Below are 17,652 nucleotides of genomic sequence, written 5' to 3' on the forward strand. Positions count from 1 at the left end.
CTGTGGAAGTTCAAGGCAACTCAGGTGATTCTTTTAAGGTCAATGGTCAGAGATTGAAGCCCTACTTGGGTGGTCATTTTGATCAAGCAAAGTCGATCCTTCTTTTGAAGCCTCTTTGAAGAGGAGTTCAGCGTCCGGCTAAATGACGTTAACGACAGCGCTTGTAGGAGGCACCCTATTTTTTATGTATTATTTTTCTTACTTTTGAATTTGTAAACAATGGATATTTGGTTTATTTTTGGACTTTTAGAATCATGAAAAACGTCAAAAATGAAAAAATAAATAAAAAAATTACAAAAAAAGAAAAAAAAAATGAAGAATCCTTAAGGGTCGCGGCATAGATACATTGAGCCGCGGCATTGCTGGTTCCAGAGGCCCACGATTTTTGAAGGAATGAGGCGAGCCGCGGCATGGCAGAGGAGGGCCGCGGAATTGAAACCTAGATTTCCCAGAAGATAGAGGCGGGCCGCGGCATTATTCCCAGAAAAATTTGATGCGGGCCGCAGCCCGTGTGCGAAATCTGTGGTAAAAAGCCCTAATTTTGCCCTCATCCTCATTCACTTTCACAATTTCTTTTTTACCAACACTTAAAGCCTCTTTTCTCTCTCAATTTTCACAACCCCTTCTCCATCTTGAGAATTTCCTCAGCCAAGGAGACAAAAAGGAGAAGCCTTGTGACATTCAAGTAAGTGTCTCACATCTATTCTAGTGCTTTCTGATTGGAAGATAGATTACATTTTGGCATTGTGGATTGTTTTATGTTTTTCTTGTGAGACATCTAAGGGGTTTGTTATTATTTTTTTTCTGGTGTAAGTGGTTGGGTTGTTTGTTTTTTGTAACTTAGTAATTTTTGGGGGAGTGAAACCAAGGAGAAGTTATACTCAATCTCTTTTAAACCAATTAGGGGGTTTAGTCTGTTATTGTATTGAAAAACAATGGGTCCTAAGAGAAATCCTCCTAGAGATGCCTCTTCGAAGAAAGCCTCTTCATCCCGAACTCAACCAACACCACCTCCTCCTGCTGATTATGATACTCGATTATTTGTCAATAAGGAAGCGGCTGACATGTTTAAAATAATTCATGAGAAATTTGTGGTGAGGGAGTGAGGATTTGAGTTTCAAGATGAACCATTTGAAAATAATCCTTCCTATGATCTCATTCGGGCTGAGATAGTGAGACGTAATTGAGTTTTCTTCTGCGACTCTACCTGTGTTGGAATGGCCAACTACTCTCAAATGTTTGAATTCTACGCAAATTTCCCATATCTTGATGCAAACAAGCAAAACTTTATTAGAGGTAAAAAGGTGCCTACTGAAGTGTATTCATTTAACCAATTGCTGCACCTCCCTACATTGTCTGCGCTTGATGAAGAGCATTGGCAATTGGCCCACTTTAGAGAACCGGATTATAATGCAGTGGCTGAAGTACTGAGTATGGAAGGGGGTCAGTTTAATTATCATCATGGCAAGCCAAAAGATATGAACCGGTGGCAGCTTAACCCAATTGCTAAGGTGTGGGTTTATTTTGTAAGTTCATGCTTATTGTCGACCTCTCATCTTTCCACTGTTTATAGAGAGCGTTGTTTGTTGGTTTATGCTATCACGACCAAGATGACAATTGATGTGGGCTGAATCATCCGTTACAGCATTCGCAACATCAGTAGATTCAATACTACTGCTGGTGTTGCCCATGGTACTTTTATCTCGACCCTATGTGACACTTATGATGTACCGGTCTTCGCTAGCGATCTTGTTCGGAAACCCATGGGGCCAATTAATCATACCTTGTTTGCTGCGTTTCCTTCGGCCTCTCTTACCCCGCCGTCACCTGGGTAGCATTATAAGCGTCGTCGGGCTGATGATGCAGCTGACACTGATCAAGTGGAGGAGGAAGGAGCTGATGAAGCGGGCCCTAGTATTCCACCTTCGAATTTCGCAATTGGTGGGCCTATTGATGAGCACACGCAGCGCACGCATGATCGATTGGATTACCTTATTCGCCAAAATCAATATTTAATCCAATCGCATCATGCGCAAAATCAGCATTATAATGACTTCCTGGCGCAACAGAATGAGTATGGGCGGGTTCATATAGAGGAGTTGAATGCCTTAGTCACGAGGTGGACTATGAGTTCTGGTGATGAAAATTACTTCACTCCTCCGCCTCAGTTCAATCCATACAACCTTCCACCACCACCTCCACCATATTGACGTGGCGTGCTTTTTGAGGTAAGTCTTCTTTCCTTACTCTTCATGTCACATTGGGGACAATGTGAAATTTAAATTTGGGGGAGGGGCTTATCAGTTATTGTTTTGTTTTTATCTTTGTTCTGTTAATTTTAGTTTTATTTTCACTGTTGACCAGTTAAGCCGATAATTTGTTTTTAATATCATTTGTCATCAATTTTTGAAATAGTAATTGTGTGAATAACTGTGTGCTTGGTTGATTACTCTTGGGATTGATTTTAATGTTTTGTTGGAAATTTGAATATGTTGTGTAAATTGGGACAATTAGCTTATGTTATATATGTTTTACTTGGGTATGAGGAATGAATGGTGGAATATGATAAAACTTGCATTACTTGTCTTTTGAGACGAAATCCTTGATGACATGTGTTTTAGAATATGATATAGGCAACTTTTTTTGAAATGTTTGTGCCTTTCAAGCTTACCCTTATCATTATTTTCCCTAGTTTGCCCATTTGTGCCTTAACTTGTTTTATTGATTGTTCAACCACTTCATTAAGCCAAAACTGTACCAATTGTTTTTCCCTGTCCTGTGAATTATGCCATAAGCTTAGAAATAAGTTTAGGGGAACGATTTGTGATTGGGTAGAGAGAAAAAGAAGAAAAAAAAAACATATTGGTGTGAGTGGATGAACAATGTAATTTTTCGGTTGAGACAAGTGTAAAGTGTAAAAAAAAAAAACTTGCAACATCACTATAAATCAGTTTCAATTTTTGTCTTCAAAAAAAAAAGAAAAAAAAATAAAGTGATGTTGGTGTATTGATTATGAGTTCTCAATCGATGAAAAATGGGTGAATTTTGGGCTGGCAATTAAACACAATGTGGGTTTTGTTTGATTGATATTTTAAGTGCTTATGGTATAATGAAGCCAAAATGTCTTTTTATCTACCTTTACCTAAGCCAAAAAAAATGCATAAACCTTGAAAGTCCTGTTGATTCCAAAACATGTGTTGTTAACATTAGTGGAGAAAGGCAAGTATTCAAGCATATTGAATTTTGGTGAGTGGACTGTTGAAAGAGTAAAACATGTATGATGTATTCTAATTGCACAATTTGTTATTTACAAATCATATTCTAATTTCCAACTGAGGCATTTGGGTTAATTGTGAGAGTGATTAGACTGAAATTCTGGTTGAAAATCGCAATTGATATTTCGCAAATGATGACAATGTGTTGTGGACAAAGTGGAGGCTTAATTTCTTGTGTGTTGTGTTTTGTTTTAAGTCTAGGGTCAATCTTTACTCGAGGGCGAGTAAAGGTTAAGTTTAGGGGAGTTTGTTGAGTCTAGTTTTTGTCATGTTTAGGTGGTGTTTTAAGTAGTTTTTTATCTCATTTTTCTTTCATTTAGTGCGGGTTTATGTTGTGTTTGTTTGTCTTTGTGAATATCAGGAAGAATTGAGTACTTGGAGGAAAATGTCAAAGAAAGGGAAGAAATAACCATTTTTTACAACATATTTCGAGAAAGGATAAATCTCAACATGATTTGGAGGTGTTGGTAAATTTTTGGGATAAAATCTTGAAGAATTGAGAAATTTCATAAGGGTCGCGGCATGAGCAAAGTAGAGCCGCGGCTAGCTAGTGAAGCAGAATCAATGTTTTGAAGGAGAACTTTGGGCCACGGCATGGCTAAGGAGAGTCGCGGCATAGAAGGGCAACAATCTAGAAAGCACAGACGTGGGCCGTGGAATGGCAGAGGAGGGCCGCGGCATGGCAAGGCAGTATTCGTGAAAAATTTTAGACACGGGCCGCGGCATGGTACATATAGAGCCGCAGCCCGCCTCTTCAAAAGCTGAATTTTTAGGTTTTTATAAGAGAAAAGAGGAAAAAGAAAAGGAGACGATTTTTTGGTGTGGAAATTTCTTGAAGGCTGGAAGGCTTGGAGTATTCAATCTACATGTTTTTCTTCTACTTTCTGATGTTATCTTTAATTGTCTTTGTGATTAGCATTATGATTATGAACTAATTCTCTGTTTAGGATTTTTAATTGAATCACTTGAATCCCTATTATGAATTAATGCAATTTCAATTTTCTTCTTCTTCAATCTTCTTCAATTCCATATAACCTGTTCTTATTGATTGATTATCGATTGGCCATCTATAGTCATTATATATATGTTTTTAAATCAAAATCTGAGAAGTGAGATTTGAATTTGTTGTGGTTATATTGGACATAATTTTAATTTGGAACGAAAGTATCCATATTAATTGTGTAACTGTTTATTAAGTTGTCGAGATTAATGCTACCTTTGTGGTTCAATTTACCATAGAAATATAGGAAATTTTCACCTAGGTTGAGTTTATAATTCATAGTATGATTATAGGCTGCTTTATCAACTTGTTAATTGAATTAGGCAGAAAGAAGAAGAATTTAGTATTTTGCATTAGGAAATGATAGGGAGGATAGTTGATGAGATTAAATATCCTAATTATTTCTTCAGTGTTTAAATCCAAGGTTTTGCTATTATTTGTTATTTTATTTAATTTTTTTTAATTATTGTTTCTGAATATTATAGTTTCCTTCGCTGTGTCTAAAAGAATCAAGAATTCTAATTGATTAAATAGAAAGAGAAATTAATTGACTGGTAATTGAGAATTCAGTCCTTGAGGACGATACTTGGTTTTTACCATATTATTACAAATTGCGACTGTGTGCACTTGCATGACGAACTATCTCTCTTACCAAGTGATACTTCCTCTCGATGTGATTTCCCCGCTTGTGACTCCGTGGTTCCTCTGAGTTAGCTACTCCCTCACTGTTGTCACAGTATAGGACTAGTGGCTTATCCACATCTGGCACTACTTCCATATCGAAATAGAACTTCTTGAGCCACATATCCTCCTTAGCTGCTTCACAAGCTGCTATATACTCGGCTTCCATGGTGGAGTCTGCAATGCTAGTTTGTTTAGTACTTCCCCAGAATACTGCTGCTCCTCCAAGAGTAAATATTGATCCAGAAGTCGATTTTTGACTATCTCTGTCTGATTGAAAATCAGAATCAGTGTAACTAGTGGGGTTCAAGTCTCCACCTGAATATACAAGCATATAATCTCTAGTATTTCTAAGATACTTGTGAATGTTCTTCACTACAATCCAATGATTCAATCTAGGATTAGATTGATAACGGCTGACTATCCCTACTGCATAACAAATGTTAGGTCTAGTACACAACATAGCGTACATTAGACTGCCTGTCACTGAGCCATAGAGATATTGTCTCATATTTTCCTCATCTTGAGGTGTTTTGGGACACTGCTCCTTGGAAAGGAATACCCTAGAACGGGTTGGAATATCACCATTTTTGGAGTTTTGCATATTAAAGCGTTCTAGCACCTTATCAATATAAGTTGCTTGAGACAGTGCCAAAGTTTTGTTCTATCAATCTATAAGAATTTTAATGCCCATAACACACTTGGACTCTCCCAAATCTTTCATTTGGAATTTTTCAGCTAACCAATTCTTTACCTTTGATAATGATGTTACGTCATTGCCAATCAGTAATATATCATCGATGTAAAGAATGAGGAATACTACTACACCATCTTTGATTTTTTTTAATGACACAATGTTCGTCAACGTTTTGTTCAAAACCAAACGTTTTAATTGTGTCATCAAATCTAAGATTCCAAGATCTAGAAGCTTGTTTAAGTCCATAGATGGACCTAAGAAGCTTGCAAACTTTTTGCTCTTGACCTTTTACTTCGAACCCTTCTGGTTGAGACATGTAAATGGTTTCATCAAGGTAGCCATTCAAAAAAGTTGTCTTGACATCCATTTTCCAAATCTCATAATCCACGCATGCAACAATGGATAAGAGTATACGAATGGATTTTAGCATGGCTACAGGAGAAAAAGTTTCTTCATAATCAACCCTTTCTTTCTGTGTGTAGCCTTTGGCTACAAGCCTTGCTTTAAAAGTCTCTACTTTCCCATCCACTCCTCTTTTCTTCTTGAATATCCACTTGCAACCAATGGGATTGATATTCTCAGGTGGATCTTCAAGAACCCAGACAAAATTGGAATACATCGATTCTATTTCTTGGTTCATGGCATCTTGCCATTTGTCCTTGTCAGAATCATTCATTGCATCTTTAAAAGTCAATGTATCATCTTTGTTTGTGTCAGACACAAGCATTTGAACTTCGTGTTCATAGCTTATGGGTTGCTTACTAACCCTCCCATCACGACGAGGCTCTTTACTATTCTGACTAGAACTACCAGTTTCCTCTTGCTGTTTTTCATTGGTTGTTGCCAGTGACTATGCAACTTCATTCGAGACCATCTCCTCCAGTACAACTTTACTGTGTGGTTTGTGGTTATTAACATAGTCATGTTCAAGAAAAGTTGCATTTGTTGATACAAATGTTTTATTTTCTTTTGTACTATAGAAAATTTCACCTCTAGTCTCTTTGGAATATACCACAAACATGCACACTTTAAGCGTGATTCCAACTTCCCGGTCTTTCCTTTAAGCATATGTGCAGGACACCCCCAAATGCAAAAATGGTGTAAACTAGGTTTACAACCATTCCATAATTCCATGGGTGTCTTCTGAATAGACTTAGATGGAACAACATTCAATATGTATAGAGCACATTGAATTGGATAGCCTCAGAATGACGGTGGTAATGATGAGAAGCGCATCATATCTAACCATATCTAGTAACGTTCTATTCCGTACGTCTTTCTGAAACACCCTTTTGTTGTGGCATTCCAGGTGCTGTGAGTTGGGATTGAATGCCATGCTCACGCAGTTGGGCCTCGAATTCAAAATCCAAGTACTCTCCTCCTCGATCACATCGAAGAACTTTCAATGATTTACCTTATTGCTTTTCAACCTCTGCTTGAAATTCTTTGAACTTTCCAAAAGTTTCATATTTTCTTTACATTAAGTATAGGTAACCATATCTTGAATAACCATCAACGAAAGTGAAAAAATATTCATAACCTCCTCTTGCTTGTACATTAAGTGGACCGCAAATATATGTATGTGCCAGCTGAAGTGGTTCTGTAGCTCTTGAACCTTTAGCAGAGAAATGTCTCTTGGTCATCTTGCCTTCTAGACAGGATTCACAAACAGAGAGAGATCCAATAGATAGTTCTCTTAAAAGACCATCCTTTACAAGCCTATTAGTTCTATCTAGACCAATATGTCATAATCTCAAGTGTCACAGATATGTTTCACTATCGGAATCAGTCTTTTGTCGTTTAATAGATCTATATATGTTTTAATTAATTCATAATTAAGTAAAAAATTTGTCATTCATTATAAGTATGTAAACTCTGTGTAAAGAACGCCCTAGACTAATACTTACAAAACATTCGCATAACATAGTTTATAAAAGAATACCATTCATTATCAAAGTCTCAGGGGGACTTGTTTAAAACCATGCAAGTTGGTGCCATAAGTTTTAAATTAAAACATAGATTTTTATGCAAAGTTCAAAGAAACCAAAAATTAAATAACTGAGTCCCACTGATAATTTAGGAAAGTCTCTTAAAAACAAAACATAATTTAAATGGCGTTCTACGTTGATCGTTTTTCCGTCCATAGGATTACCCCACGCCATACACCCCATGATGATAGAACTCCTCACGTCACCACGCGTGCCATAAAGAAATCCTATTTGCTACCTGGAAGGAAAGTAAGGGGGTGAGCTAAAAGCCCAGTAAGGAAGTACAAACAAATAAGCAAGTAAGAATACAACAAAAACAAACACTAACGATCATCTAAAACATCATGGTATATCATAACATAATCGTAACATATCATCATATCATAACATAATCGTAACATATCATCATATCATAACATAATCGTGACATATCATCATATCACAAACATACAGCATACATGATGAGCATGGATCGCTAGTTGTCCATGTCACCCTATGAGGTAAACAGGAGATCACTGGTCCTTGAATATCCTCGGCGCGTCCGCCCTAGGAGTTACGTCTCAATGTCCTTAGTAACTCGTTCGATGTATCTGACATCGTAATCTGTTTGATGTATCTAACATCGTAATCTGTTTGATGTATCTGACATCGTAACTGGTTTGATGTATCTAACATCCATACACATATCACATTCAACATATCATCACGTTATGACATTCATAATTCATAACAATCCATTCATACAACAATCTTACCATTCATAGCATAAAATCATAGAATCTATCTAACTTCCTTACCTCAGGTCCAAGCTAAGAAATTTTCACAATCTTTCAACGAGCCTATAACATAATCAAAATAACATTTCTTAGGCCCATAAAATTACTATTTTTCCCTTCCACACAACTCACGTGTGCATGGGCCATGTACACATAATAACAGTTACACAAAAACATGCAATTATTCTTAACTACTCATAAAGCCATAAAAGAATAATGCTCGTTTTACCCATTTTACTTGCATGATCGTTTTATAAAAACCACATAGTTGAATAATAAACATAATTTTGGACGTAAAAGTGGATTTGCATGTAACATGCATGCGTGGGAACATTGCGTAATAGAGACGTTTTCAAAAACGATAATTCTACATTTCTTACTTTTACTATTTTAAATCAATAGACATATTACATGCTTTATTTTTCTTAAAATTTCTAAGTTGATTAAAATATGTGACATTTTCATTTATTAATCTCAAATTACAAAGAATTAACCAAAAAGCTTGGATTTAATTAAAATACCTATTTTAATATGTTTCTTTAGAAAAATAAATTTTATCATTGTGTTACATAAATGATGTGAAAAATATATTTTTAAGTGTGGAAAAATATATTTTTATTTAATTTATTTAAGACTTAGTTTTATGTAACAAAATCCATATGTGACAATTAAATAACAATTTTTAACCTTTTTAAAACAAACTTTCAGCCACCATTTATTTTCTCCAAAAATCACAAATAAATAGAATCTAGATATTTTTCTCAATCAAAACAAAGGAAAAATCATAACTTATCAAAATATACATTCATACCATTAAAAATACAATTTTTCAATATTAGTGAAACTCGCTTCATATTTTCTTACAAAAATTCCAGCAACTATTTTTTATCATTAAAAATCACCATATTCAATTTAAAAGCTCATATTTTCTCAAAAATCAATAAAAATTCTGTAGGTAATTATTTGAGTAAAATATCATTTTAATGAGACTTAAAATCCCCTTTTTAATTTCATAAAATTAACATAACATCAAGGACATTACTTATGCATGCAAATCATCTTTTTATCAAACTTTTACCCAATTATTTACAAAAATCAGCAAGCTTAATTCCTCATGAAACTTATCTTTTATCCCAAAAATTTCACATAAAATCATACATGTCCAAAATCTCATCATACTCTTATTATATACATAATTCTAATATTACTAACATATTCACATGAAATCTTATAAAACCATCTTTTTTCTATTCCATTGAATCTACACATGAAATCCAACAACAATAACCATAACGGTAACATACATTAATTCATAAGCACCATATTCACATATGCCTTTATATTAACCTAACATGTTTCTATCATTATTTTCATGCATCTTATAATTTATTCATTCACAATATAACATGCATCCTATCAAAATTTCATGGATCCAAATATCAAGATTTCCAATTATCATCTTACCCATATTACATAGGTCCTAAAACATGGATCTAATATATTGAAAATCATATAACATCAAACAAAATATCAAGATAATCCTTAGGTATGCCTAGGCCGAAACCCCATATTTGCATTCATAAATTACCACTAATCATTATACATAGAAAAATCAACATCATAACCCTTTTATACATTAAACCATGATACCCTTCATGCAAATCAAACAACTTATTATCAACAAGATATCAAGAACACAAAGTACCCTTTTTTTTTTCTACCCAAAACATGAATCCCCTTTTAACCATAATCCCTCTAATAATCTATTCATCAAAACCATCACAAAATTTAGGGAGGGATTTCAATACCTCTTCTTGATAGAAAATCAAGAATCAAAACCAACCAAGAGTCCAATAATCCTCCTTGCTCAAACCCTAGGGGGTTGTATATTTTGAATAATCAAGATGGAGAAGAAGATGAACAAGGTTAGAGACAACCCAATCATAATACTAGATTAATCATAAGGAAAACAGCTAAAAACCTTACCCTAGCTTGAACCCTTTATTCTTCTTCTTCTTCCTTTCTTTCTTCTTCTCCTTCTCTCTCTAGGTCACGCCCTCTCTCTCTCTCTCTCTTCTCTCTATAATTCGGCAGCCCCAAGAGCATAATGCTCTTCCATTTTTCCCATTCCCTCTTTATCCTAATTTTCCCATAATGACTCAATAAAAGAAAAAAAGGTAACTTTCCTATTCTCTTCCAAGATTTGTCTTAATTCATATTTATCTAATTATATCACAATAGGTGGAAAAATAAAGATGATCACTTCCTTTCCCATTTAGGTTCACACGTCCAAACCTCTCCATTTCCCTTTTCTTTTTTTTATAAATTAATTCAAATAAAATCTAAAATAAGGAAATATAAAGTGTGTAGAAAATCTACACATGTGTACCATGCTACCATGCACTAGCATACACTAAATCACTAGGGTGCATCACTATCTACCATGCACCTTAGTGCATTCAACCAAATCTCACATAATTACCTCAATTGTCACACTTATCTAAAATGTAACACTAATAGTAAAATAAACATGTTACACAATTATTCACTTATTAAATTAATTAACCAAACAATTCTAACAATTAAATAAAATAATAAACAATCAAATAAAACAAATAATCAACCAAATAAAATAACAACACTTAAATAAAACAATTCATCACACTTAACATTTAAATAAAATAAATCACAAAAATTTAAATAATCTAAAAAAAAAAAATTTGGTACGCTACACTCTGTTTATCCCAAAGCATTTTAACAAGTAAATAGATAATTATTTTAAATAATAACTACTTGATTAATAAAAGAAATAAATGTCATGCAAAAATAGAAATAAGTTTCCAAACATTAATAATCAAAATTACTAATAATAAACTAAATTCCTAGACAGTAGTCTTCTTTGTTCAAAGAAATCTAGAATTTCTAAAACAAAATAAAAATTTTAATTGTTCAACTAACAATAAAATTTCTAAATAAAACTACTCTCCAACCCCTCCAGCTTTACTTGCTATCAAAATCCTCATCAGTCTCTTCCTCATTTTCAGGGTTCTGATTCTGCGAAAGGAAAAACAAAGAAAAATAGATTAGTGGCATATATTTTTTAATCTACTATTCAAAAATTTTGAATCTGCTATTCATAGTGTTTGAATCTACCATTCAAAGTTGAAAAAATATATGTAAATCTCATTTACCTTTTTCGTTTGATACAAACGATGACACTCTACAAAGACTTCCTTTGTCATTGCTTGCCACATCTCATGGGCTGAGTCATAGTGTATATATTTTTCCTTTGTTTTGTCAGTCATGGTTGAAAGCATGCAATAACATGTCAACCGATCAGATTTCATCCAATTCGTATATTTTTCTTCTGCTTCATAGCTAGTAGCCAAATGTGGTTCTGTTGGAGGATTGTTACAGACAGTTGACATCAACTTCATATAAGAAAAAATGGTCAAAATGCCTCGAAACCAGTGTTGCATGTTTTCAGGTTCAAAAACCAAAGATTTGAGAAAAGCATCAGTGTGTAATTCACCAGCAGACATCTTTGCTGGGAATAAATAAACTAATAAAAATGAATTGATGCATATAATAAATATCAATAATTTTCATAGTAGTGAACGTGATTAATCAATGCAACATTTAAAGAACACATAAAAAATAATTACTAACTCCACAATTAATTAATTTGAACATTAATGGACCAGCCTTAGGGTAGGTCAGACTATTTCCCATTTAATTTTGAGACAAGTTCTCAAATTTATAAGTGAAAACTCAAATCAACATTTCTCTTTTGACTTATAAACAACCGCTTGTTTGGTCAAGAATACACTAGTCCGCTCGAAAGCCTAATGTACCTTGTGAGTGTAACCCATTATTTTAGATCAATGACTTAATTCAAGAGTGTGCCTTAGGGTCAGTCAAACTTGAAATACATCATTAAATCCTATTCTTGAAAAAGAAGTTTGCCTTGAGAATAACACAGTCGAAAGCCTTCCTTAGGGGGACACAAGCAATGGTGTCGCGAGGCCCTCTCCATGCTACCCCAGTGCTATCTAATAAAGGAGACCATGAGACTTATTGTCATAACTCCCTCTCCCACTCACTATTTTAAAATGAGTTTTCTCAAAACATCCTATATTTTTTAATTAGTTTGTAAGAATAAAGTGATCTATTTTTACTTAATGATATTCTAATAATTACTAATCCAACTAAGAAAAATTAAAATTATAGAACTAAGCCCTATTTAATTCAATTTTAATTTGCTATAATTACTAAGAATATCATTTATTATTTAATAAAACAATTTTATTAAATACTAGAAATTAAACAACTTTTAAAATCAATTTCCGCTCTTGAACTATTTAAAACTAGATTCATTATTATATGGTCCATCACATAAAGCATATAATCACAAAGGACAATCCTAAGGCATGATTCTACTTATATGAGATGCATGCTAATTTTAAATATTGTGTGGGTAATATGTATGTCATGTCAAAAATGCATGATAAAGTATTAAACAATTTAATCACATTCAAACATTTAAGTAAATAAATATTAAATAAATAAATGTGGGTCGTGTGTCTTGGGTATTTCTAGAAAAATTACAATACTTGCAAAAATATACCCAAAAAGTAAGAAACTAAATAAGACCTAAAGAGAACATAATCTTCAACTTTGGGCCTTCACAAGTAATCTTGATCCATTAAGCCATTTATCCATTTAATTTTGAATTAAAATAACTTTTAATTATCTTAAAAAAAATTTAAGAATAATTAACTTGGGCTTTAATGCCCAATAAGTTATTAGGCTGAGTTTTGAGTTTGGGCTCAAACAATTAATTCAAAATAAAAAAAAATTTAATTATGGGCTAAAATTAATTAGGCCCATAATTTAAATGGATAACTTAGATGCAAACCCTAACCCTAGGGGCGGCAGCATGAGGCTCAGCATGGGGCAGGAGGCAAGCGGCTGCAGCTGGTGGCTCGGTATGGGTGTGCGGGGCTGGCAGACGCAGGGGCGCTAGTGCGCGCGGGGCTGGTAGCACAATGGCGTGGGTGTGCGTGGCAGCAGCAGCGCAGGGGCGCGGGTGCGCGCGGGGCTGGCAGCGCAGGGGCGCGGGTGCGCGCGGGGCTGGCAGCGCAGGGGCGCGGGTGCGCGCGGGGCTAGCAGCGCAATGGCGCGGGTGCGCACGGTAGCAGCAGGCGCAGGGGCGCGGGTCAGCAGGGTGCGTACGATAGCCTTAGGCTCGAGTTTTGGGTCACGAAACCCGGGGCGAGGGCCTTATAGAAGTTTTCAAATAATTTAATGCAGAAAATTAACTTACAAAAAATTCCTATGCCCCAATATGGCTTACATTTTTCATTTTGAAATTTAAGAACAATTCCTGAACCAAAAACATCATATAATTAACGAGCCTTAAGAATAAACTTTAATCATACATACATCCATCCATTCACACATATTACAATAACATAAGAATGCATATTATGGCCACACAGTAATTAATGTATGCAGAGATTAATGACTGCTTTGGTACCAATTGTTAGGAACGAGTTTCCTAATACGCAGCAGAATAGTGGTGGGTTGGCCCAGTGTACAACAAAAAAAATTGTAACATATTTAAACTACCTTTAAATATGTGCATCCATTAATATACATACATTAATCATAAGCAAGAAAAGAATAGAAAACATACCTCTTTATTTGGCCCGAAGAACAAATTTCTTCTTAAATATGTATTTTCACCATTTTTTTTCTTTATATCAACTCTTACCTTGAATAGTGTTGATAGAGCCGCTGTGGGGACCTATGGACCTATAATTCCAAGCTCCAATAAATTTGAGATTATTAATTAAACTCTTTAATTAAATAATCTTAATTTATTACTCTCATGATTACTCCAATATAAATATGAGACTGCACTATTGTAATTATAGACAGTTCATTTACTGAGTACTTTATAATAATAAAACGTCCATTGATATAATCATTACATACAAATTAACCATCTAAAAATTGTTCATAATTAACTGGGAATAAAATTACCATTTTATCCTTTTAATTATATCTTGTTTCCTTAAGTACCATTGACTTTACTAGTGAAGGTTAATTCATAACTAAATTATGAATTTGAGCTCAATAACCTTTCACTCCCAAAAGTCAACCCTTAAGAGAACCATTATTCAATCTCTTACGAGAAGGTATAGATTCCATACCTGTATACTATGTCCCCAGCCATTTACATTAATGAGTTCCCAAAACAAAATTTTCTAGCCTAATCATTCTGACAGACCCTAACGAGTGAATCAAAGAACTCATATAACATAAACAGGAGTTCATAGTAATTTCAGAATTAAGATCTATTTGTCTATGATCATCACATGATATATTTAATTAATACTTCAAAATGATATTTAACTAAGTATTAATAAACATATCTGGTCCAGTTCTATATATTCTCTAATATATAAAGTATCCCCACTAAAGTATCTTACTACACTAGTGATCCGAATCTAGATCACATGTATTCATAATACTAGTAAACCGTACTTGCAGTAATTAATATAAAGATTCCATAACTTTATTTTACTACGAACTATTCAAGTTCATTTATCTCAAACACAATCCTCCCGTACCAATACGTAGTTGAGATCACATATATAAACTTAGGAATTTTTCTAATATTTACTTAATATTATCACAGAGTAATATAGTCCATAAAATATATGCATAACAAATTCAATTTATTTATTTATTTCTTAAAACAATGTTTACTGCATATGCTTTCAAGGCACAATTCCCAACATCAAGCATAATCAATCATGACATAAGGAAAAGTTCTCACGTCCCTATTCACCTAGAACAGAAATAGTATCGCAGAGTCTCAGATAATTGTACAATAGGTTTTCAGTTGATACAATAGAGACTTTAGAAGGGATCCAGTCCCAAGATAATATTACTAGATAACATTGCACTAAGTATATGTAATTATGACATAATGAACCGTTCCAACATACACTTGTCAAACAATACTACCGCAACAGTCTGACATGGTTGCCCTAGAGAGTAAGGCATCGTAGTGAATTCAAAAGGGGATTTGATCCCGAAAAAATATTACTAGATAACATTGCACTAAGCAGACCTAATTATATCCTAGAGAACCGTTCCAATCTACCCTAGTCACCATGATAACCAATACTATCGCTAGAGTCTCAAATAGTTATTCTATAGAGTAATACAATGTTGTGAGTATTACCAAGAAACTGAACCGATCTTCAATTTTCTTCACAGCCTCCTAAAGTATCCTTGGAATCACATAGACTAGAGTGGGAAATTCTCAACACATGAGATAGATACAGATAGAAGAAGAGAAAAGAACAATAAGGCTTAGAAAATGACTTATGTTTAGAGAGAATCTAAAACCTATCAGAAAACCAGTGCCTGTCCTTTAATTTCAACTCTCACTTAACATTCCTTTTATAGACTCATTTAGGTAATTTATTTAATTAAAAAAATCAATAAAATAATAGCCAATTAACAGCCCTAGGTCGAAATCATCATGGGCTTTAGGCCCTTGAAATTTCCCATTTGATTATAAGCCCATTGGACTTAAAATCAAGGCTTGTATTATTTTCTATCGATTTAATTAATTAAATAATTATTCAAATCCTTTATCAAATTAATTATTTATAATTTGAATCTTGATTTAAACTTATTTATTAATTTAGATACCAATATATCTTAATTAATAAACCTGCCATTTTCTTCTTTAAATTACATAACTCTGTGAAACTATCCAAAATTGACCTGGTCAACTTTGATAATTCTAATTGATAATTAAATCAATTAATTGAGACTGTCTAGATGATTTTATCCAAAGTACAGTGGGGACCATGGGCCTATGAAATCAAGCTCCAATAAGTTATCATAAATCTAACAAATAAATTTACTAACTTATTAATTCCTCGTGACTCCAAGAAAGACTCGAAATTCACTCTTGAATTCATAGAACGCTCTGTAACAAATATAGATACGCTATTAGCTATCCATTGTTACAACCATAATTGTCACTCAATAATCTATAGACGGTTTACAATGAGATGGGACTAAAATATTGTTTTACCCCTCATTGTATGTTATCCTTAAAACACTTAGTTCCTTGTAAATGATATTTCAGTAAATAATATTGATTACTGAAATGAGATCTCTATCATTTAGCACCTTGAACCAAACTAAAAGGAAAACATCGTTTCACTTCTTCATCATAAGCTATATATGTTCATATCTATGATTAACACTCCCACTCAATTACACTAATGAGTTCCCAAGATGTAAGTATGGGCTAGTCCGTAGGGTAAGCTGGTAACGAACAAGTCAAAGAACTCAAATAATACAATCAGTTAGAATACTAACCGCTCAGAATTGAGATTGAATTGACCTATGGTCAACTATATGATACGACTATAATAGATAATAACTGTATGTTTACTTATCCTATCAACTGTCAATATCGGTCCTATCCGATATAACAAATACATCTGATCTTATCTACTTTGCTAATGTTCTAGAAAGAACATAACACTGCAACGTGTAAGTAGATCATATCGTAGATTGGCAAGTTAGTGTAATTCCTGTGCACTGACTAATCTTAGGACTAACTTATTTTTAACATATAATCATATTTATTTCCCACTGTAATTACGTCACTATAAATACGATTAGCTATACGCTCAGGATTTAATAGAAGTTTATATTAAACAAATAATCATGAAAATAAAACATGTGAGCAAAGTGATTGACCAAGTCAAAAAATGATTTCTATTCTTTTATTGATAATAATTGAGATTACAAAGAAATTGGGTTTTAATTAAGGCATAAAACCCCAACAAACTCCCACTTGCACTAATTGAAACTAATGCCTTAATTCTACTAATCTCATTTCTTTGATATGCTAATCAAATGTAGCTTCTGGTAGTGTCTTTGTAAACGGATCTGCAAGATTGTCTTCAGATGCAATCTTCATAACATTCACATCTCCCCTGGCCACATATTCTCGAATAATGTGATACTTCATTTCTATATGCTTACTCCTCTTCTGACTACGAGGTTTTTTCAAGTTGGCTATCGCTCTTGTATTGTTGTAACAACACAAGATATTTTTTGAAAAACAGTTAAGATATTTTTTCAACCAATTAATCAAATATATTTTTTTAATAAATGGGATTTAAATTAA

Source organism: Humulus lupulus, chromosome 1 (assembly GCF_963169125.1).
Source record: "Humulus lupulus chromosome 1, drHumLupu1.1, whole genome shotgun sequence".
NCBI lineage: Eukaryota > Viridiplantae > Streptophyta > Magnoliopsida > Rosales > Cannabaceae > Humulus > Humulus lupulus.